The 6,000-nt window shown below is 39.3% G+C and overlaps 1 long non-coding RNA gene across 1 annotated transcript in view; it reads right to left on the bottom strand.

The window, feature by feature from the left end:
* Positions 1 to 1,071: 1,071 nt before the first annotated feature.
* Positions 1,072 to 6,000, bottom strand: part of LOC147582824 (uncharacterized) — a 50,447-nt gene continuing 45,518 nt past the window's right edge. The window contains exon 3 of the long non-coding RNA XR_015248796.1: positions 1,072 to 1,232. This is a non-coding gene — a long non-coding RNA (uncharacterized LOC147582824). The remainder of the gene's footprint in view (positions 1,233 to 6,000) is intronic.

The following is a 6,000-nucleotide window of genomic DNA, read 5'->3' as shown; positions in this document are numbered from 1 at the left end:
TTTAAGGTAACTATAAAATCCCTTGGGTAAATAAGGAAGGGAAAATTATGAAGGGTCTTCTTGTCAACCAGGTTGGCACATCTGGCTCAATATTAAGCTGAATATATATGTATATATGGGGGGGAGCATGAGCGGAGGAGAGAGACAGAGAGGGGGGCAGAGAGAGAGAGAGAGAGGGAGGGAGGGAGGGAGGGAGAAAGAAAGGGAGGGAGGGAGAGAGAATCTTAAGCAGTCTCCATGCTCAATGCAGAGCCCAACGTGGGGCTCAATCCCAAGACCCTCGGATCACGACCTGAGCCAAAATCAAGAGTAGGACTCTCAACCGACTGAGCCACCCAGGCACCCCTTAAGGTGAATATATATTAATAGTTCATAAAACTATTTTTGTAAAGACTAAATGAGCATTGTAAGGAGCTGAGGCAACACCAAGTAAGTAGGCATATAAGACGGCTCTTCTCACAGCACAGAGCCCAAGGTATGGTCTCGCGTGCCTGATCCCATTTAATGGTCCTGACAAATCTGGGAGACAAGAAGGCACTGCCCTGAAAAGGTATACACCGCAAACATTTTTCTCCGCCAGCAACCCCCACACGTCGTCACCATCTTCTTTCCCCTGGGCTAATGCAGGAATATCGTCCCACCTACTGCTGGGCTGAACTCATCCCTGCTGGATTCCCGAGTACCCACTCTTCACCTGGCGTCCTCAGTGACCCCTTTAAGACCTAAATCAGATTATGTCACGTCTCTGCTCAAAGTCCTCCAGGGGCTTCTCACATCCCTCATAAAAAAGTTCAAAATCCTCATGGTGAAACAGAAAAGAGCCCTCAGGATCCCACCCTCATTTCCCTTTGCTATTTCCGCTCCCATCACCCGTTCAATTCAAGTCGTGCTGTGGTCCTTCTGTTCCTCAAACACATCAAGGACACTCCCGCCACAGGAGTTTGCACCTACTGTCCGTCTGCCTTCAGTTCTCTTCCCCCAGTGCCTTCCTTTCCTCAGATCCCTGCTCTCAACAGGGCAGCCTGACTGCAAATTGCACTTCCTGTGACGCTGCTAATCTTACCTCCTAGCATCACCACCATCCATTATGTGGCATGTCTGTCTTTATTTTCTGGGTCCCCCGCGAAAACGTAAAGGCCGTAAGAGAGGAGACCTTGTCTCACTCAGACATCTCTGCTTCCTCTGCTTCTGGAACAGGAGGCCCGGGGCACCAGCAAATATTTGTGGGATGCCTGTAAGTGAATGGACATCACATATGAGAACACCGACTTGGAAAACTTTAAATGATTTGTCCAAGATTGTTCAATTTGAAACAAAGTCTTATGACTCTAGGTTTAATTAATCTAATATAAGGTAAACTAGAGAATTTATTACAGCAGCAAATAGAAAGATTAATGGTCCACGAATAACTGTATCTTTGGATTATACCCACACCTAGCAGTTCCATGTACAGAATACACAAATTCCCTGCAGATAATTCAACAAACCTCATGTTAAATGCTTCAGAAAATATATTTCCGAATGTTAAATGCAGGGAAAGTTTTAGACAGTCCAGTAACAAACAACAATGTTGAGAATTAGACTGTAGCAGTCATCTGCCATCTCCCTAGAAAATTGAATGGCTTCTTGGAGGCTCACCAATTGAAAATGCAGAAAAGTACTCATTTGCCAAAGCATTCCAGAGAAAACTAGAGTGCTTGTTTCTGTTTTATTCTCTCTGTCAGAATTAGATACGTGTTTTTTTCTGAGCCAGCACACTGATTATTTATAACCAGTAATTGCTTCTATTACATCTAGCATTGGTGCATTTCAAGGTCAATTAAAAGCTTATCTGATGGTAACCAGTTTACTCATAACACTTAGATACCATATTTCCTCTAGGATTGATTGATTGATTGATTGATTGATTGATTGATTGATTGATTACCAATGTCATCATCCTCCTAAGAATTGGCCTATGCCTTATAACTAATTTCGCAAGAAACTTGTGATAGCCAGCCTCCAAGATGGTCCTCAGTGATGCCTGCCTTCTAATTATGTCACACCCTCTCACACTGAATAGGGGGCTGACCAGGATACTGTAGAAAAGACAGAGTGGGATTTCCAAAGCTAGGCCATAAGAAACACTGTGTATACCATTTTACTTTCTTGGACCACTGGCTCTGGGGAAAGCCAGCTATACCACAAGAATACTTAAGCGGCCTGTGGAGAGATCTTTGTGTTGAGGAACACAGGCTGCCTGTCAACAACCAGCCACACGGGAGTATGCCATCTTGGAAGTGTATCCTCTGGCCTAGCTGAAGCCTTCAGAGGATGCAGCCCCAGCTGAATCTTAAGTGCAATCTCGAGAGACACCAGAAGCATCCAGTTGAGCTGCTCCTGCATTCCAGACTCAAGAAACCATGTGAGATAAGAAATGTTTGTTGTTGTTTGAAGGCACTGTTTTTGCAGTAGTCTGTTAGGTAGCCAAAGATAACTGATACACTGTAAGCATCTCAGAAGAGAGGCACACGCCCTCACTCCCTATTTGACAGGAGCCAAATTCTTACTACTAACTCTACAGTAGCTATAATCCCTACAATCCTTAAGAATGTTGTTTTCCAGGCATTTCAAGACAGTCAAACCAAAAACTATAGACTCAACTGATACTGTAAAGTTAGACTTGGATTGGCTGTTATGTTGCTTCTCAAGCACAGTTTGAGCAAAATAAATAATTCTCTAGGCTGATTTAATAATCTGTAAAAACCTGGGAGTGAGAAGTCAATATTTCACTAAGCCTAAGTATTAACCCACAGCCCACTTTTCGTTTACACACACGAATTAGCTCTCTCTTTCCTAGATAATTTTGACCTTCCTGGCAAGTTCTATTACTGGATCTTGAAAGGAATGATTTGCTTTGGTGTGATTTCTTTTTTAAGTCTTCAAGTTGCAAGACATTAAAATTATACTCCATTGGAAGAACAAGTATGGTTAATACCTGATTACATTTTTCCTTTGTGAGCTGTGAACAAAGGATAAATGCTAATTTGTCATAGTAGATCCATACTGAGTGTATGTATACATTTTCTCTTGGAGGAAAAAAATGTCCTACAGAACTAGAAACTAATTGAGTGAATATGTTCTCATTGTCAAAACTTTTTAAACCGAAGAATAACTGGCATACAATGTTGTATTAGTTTCAGGTGTATAACACAGTGACTCAGTATTTATATGATTACAGAATGGTGACCACAATAAGCCTAGTTACCATGTGTCACCACACAAGTTTACTACAATATTGTTGACTATATTCTCTATGCTATATATTACCTCCCCATGTCTTATTTATTTTATAACTAAATATTATACCTCTTAACCCCCTTCACCTGTTTCATCCATTCCCTCCCCCCTTCCCTCTGGCAACCACCAGTTTGTTAATTGTATCTATCATTCTGTTTCTGTTTTGTTTTCTTTGTTCATTTCTTTTGTTTTGTTCTTTTAGATTCCACATGTAAACAAAATCATGCGGTATTTGGCTTTCTTTATCTGGTTTATTTCACATTGCGTGGTCCATCCATGTTGCCCCAAGTGGCACGATTTCATTCTTCTTTATGGCTGAATAATTATATATCCATTTACTTATATATATATATAAAATCATATATATATATGTATATATATTATGTGTATATATATATTTATATATGATACATATATACCTATATCACATCGTTGTCCATCTAAATGGACAAATGGAGGTTTAGGTTGCTTCCATATCTTGGCTGTTGTAAATGATGCTGCCACGAACATAGGAGTACATATGTCTTTTTTTTTAAATTTATTTATTTATTTTGAGAGGGGAGGTGCAGAGAGAGAATCCCAAGTAGACTCCATACTGTCAGTGCAGATCCCAACCTGGGGCTCAAACTCAGTAAGCGTGAGATCATAACTTGAGCTAAAATCAAGAGTTGGATGCTGGGGCAGCTGGGTACCCAACTTCAGCTCAGATCATGATCTCATGGCTCATGAGTTCGAACCTCCCGTAGGGCTCTGTGCTGACAGCTCAGAGTCTGGAGCCTGCTTCGGATTCTGTGTCTCTCTTTCTGTCCCTCCTCCACTCACACTCTCTGTCTCTCTAAATAAATAAATAAATAAACATTAAAAAAAATAATAAAGAGTTGGACGCTTAACCTAATGAGCCACCCAGGTGCCCACATATGTCTTTCTGAATTAGTGGCTTTTTTTTTTTTTTCCTTCAAGTCAATGCCATGAAGTGGAGTTGCTGGATCATAAGTTAACTATTTTTAATTTTCTGAGGAACCATACTGTTTTCCAAAGTGGCTGCACCAATTTACATTCCGCCCAACAGCACACGAGGGTTCCCTTGTCTCCACATCCTCACCAGCACTTGTTGTTTCCTGTCTTGTTGATACTTGCCATTCCGACTGGCATTCGGTAATATCTCACGGTGGTGACAAAACACGTATGTCTGTCTAAACAGGTGCCAAGAAAAAGAATCAACGGATGCAATTTATTCTTAGCCATCCTCATAAGGAAATCTAGTAAAACTTGTGTTTATAAAGTTGACTTTCTGTAAGTTAAAATGAGTTTTTGCGTCCCATCAGACCAACCACCATTATGGAGTTAAAAGTGTCCACAAACAGGAGAGAGAATACAATTCAGATATTTCAATTCTCAAAGTTCACTTTTACCTGAAATACCTTTTTAAAAACATTATATTTGATTTCAGCTTACAGAGCCAAGATCTACTTTAATCCAACATATTTCTGCTCTCGAGTTCCCTCTGCTCTTCTTCCTTTTCACATCCCTTGTTTAGGCTTGGATTGAAAATATTATTCCCAAATATTAAATTGCAAAACTTTGTCTCATATCCTCTTTAAGTTTTTCAACAAAGTGTAGCCCCTCTTCAAAACCTTTTAATAAGTATTATTGTCCAAACCAACTTATCCTAATACTCATAAAAGCTGTAATTCTGAAAAAAACTTCATTTGTTCACAGCAGTGTCCCTACTCTCAGAACAATGCCTGGCCCATTAGGCAAGGAAGGGGGGAAAAAAAGGCATCCAGATTGGATAAGAAGAAATAAAACTGTCCCTATTTGCAGACGATATGATTTTATATATAGAATAGCCTTAAAACTCCACCAAAAAAAAAAAACAAAACTGTAGAACTAATTAAGAAACTCAGTTAAGTCGCAAGATATAAAATCACTATACAGAAATCAGTTGTATTTCTATACACTAACAACAAAATATGTGAAAAAGATAGAAAACAATTCCACTTACAGTGGCCTTAAAACCAATAAAATACTTAGGAAAAAAATTAATCAAGGAGGTAAAAGATCTTATGCTGAAATCTGTAAGAGTCTGATTAAAGAAACAGAAGAAAACACAAATAAATGGAAAGATATCTTGTGTTCACGGATAGGAAGAATTAAAAGCTTCATGCTACCCAGAGTTGTCTGTAGATTTAATGCAATTCTTACCAATATTCCAATGGCATTTTTCACAGAAATAGAAAAAACAATCCTGAAATTCCTATGAAACCACAAAAGAGCCTGAATAGCCAAAGCAATCCATAGAGAGAAGAACAAAACTGGAGGCATCACAATTCTTGATTTCAAACTATATTACAAAGCTACAGTAATCAATACAGTATGGTGCTGGCAAAAAAAGAGACACAGAGGCCAACGGAACAGAATCAAGAGCTCAGAAATAAACCCATGCACGTACAGTCGACTGATATTTGACAAGAAACCCAAGAATACTCAATGGGACAAGGTTCCTCTCTCCAATAAATAGTGTTAGGAAAACTGTACAATTACAGGCAGAAGAATGAAACTGGAACCCTATCCTAACCATTCACAAAAATTAACACAAAATGAATTAAAGACTTAAACCTAAGACCTGAAACTGTAAAATTCTTAGAAGAAAACACAGGAAAAAAGCTCTTTGACATTGGTCTCAGCCACAGTTTTTTGGATCTGACACCAAAACCATAA

This window comes from Puma concolor, chromosome A3, assembly GCF_028749965.1.
Source record: "Puma concolor isolate L17-30 chromosome A3, mPumCon1.1.hap2, whole genome shotgun sequence".
NCBI lineage: Eukaryota > Metazoa > Chordata > Mammalia > Carnivora > Felidae > Puma > Puma concolor.
This window is presented reverse-complemented; position numbering and strand designations above follow the sequence as displayed.